Below are 1,586 nucleotides of genomic sequence, written 5' to 3' on the forward strand. Positions count from 1 at the left end.
TACAGCTGCTACTTTTTTGTTTTTTATTTATTTTATTTTGTTTATAATCCATTAATTCAACCATAGATATTTCAGTATTCCTTTTTTCCCCGAAACCAAATTGATGATGTGAGTAGTAGGCAATGGCGTGTAAATAACTATTAAGTTGTTGTTTTACCCAATTTTCTAACAATTTCGACATAATAGTTAAAATCGAAATTGGTCTGTAATTGTTCATGTCATCTTTGTTACCTTTCTTGTATATAGGCGTAACAATCAACTTTTTTAGTTCTTTATAAAATACTTCAGTATCTAGAGATTTATTAATCAAATGGGTTATTAGTGATGGGTGGTGACGATAGATAATTTTAATCATTCTTTGTGTCAGACCAACACTTCCTGCCGGCTTATTAATATTAATTGAGTTAATTAAGCTTTCAGTTTGTGGCAAGTCAATTCGTGAAGAATAATTGAATTGAGTTGAGAACTTTCGTCATTTACAAAGTCATTTATTTGATTGTTTACTTCAGCGTCCTTCATTCGATTTATGAAATTATCATTAAAATCGTTAGCTAGTTCACAAATACAAATACAACGCCACAACAAGCAAATTGCCCAACGATGTGGCTGACTTAAGAACATCATGGATCCCCGAGCCATTTTTTGGAGGCCCTACCTACTTCTGCTACACCATACATGCACCCCACCCACACAACCCCCCCCCCCCGCGGAACCCCCCAATAAATCGGTACATGCGGGAACGTGCGTGTACGTGTAGTGAAACCTTACGTGAAGTTTTTTTTGTTTCTCTGTAATGCTTGTTATGTGTAGTGCTGCCATCTGCCACCAGTTTTTCTAACTATGAGTGAAGTGTTATGATTGAATGATTTATCGTTGTAGGACTGTTGCTCTCTGTGGCGAGACTTCTTAACGGGGAGATCGGCTCGCATTTGCGCCTTAAAGTTGGAAACCACAGAAAACCAACTTCAGCCGACCACCACTGTGGGGTTCGAACCCGCGAGTCCGTCACTATAAAGTTACTATAGTTTGTTTTGATCATCACAATTGGGTAATTTTATAATTTTTTTGATTACAAAATTATTTATAAATTTCCACTGTTTCCTTTTATTTGATCCCGAATTGATAAACTTTTCTTAAAATAATCATCTTTCTGTTGTTTGATTACTTTCTTTAAATTAATATTATATTGTGTATATTTGATTTCATAATCATGTCTGAATGGATTTTTACGATGCTTCATATATATATTTCCCTTAATATTTATCATTTTAATTCGGTCATCCGTAATCCATTCATTAAGCTTTGCCCTATTTCTATCTTTAACATAATTTTTTTTTTATATAAATAAGTTTGAATTCAATCTAAGGATGTCAATAAAACGTATATGAGCCTGATTTTGGAAAAAACAGCATTCGATGCGGATAAAATGGTTTACCCGTATTTAACGCTGTTTTTTCCAACTATCCTTTCGTCTTTCCAATTCGAATATCTCAGTGAATATTGCACGTAGAAACATGGATTTTTTATATATATTTTTGGCATCAGGAGAGACAGGACAACAACTTTCTGATTGGGTTTTTGAGCAC

Source organism: Pholcus phalangioides, unplaced genomic scaffold (genome assembly GCF_987345545.1).
Source record: "Pholcus phalangioides strain wild (caught in Gottingen) unplaced genomic scaffold, Ppha-v1.0 ptg000022l_1, whole genome shotgun sequence".
NCBI lineage: Eukaryota > Metazoa > Arthropoda > Arachnida > Araneae > Pholcidae > Pholcus > Pholcus phalangioides.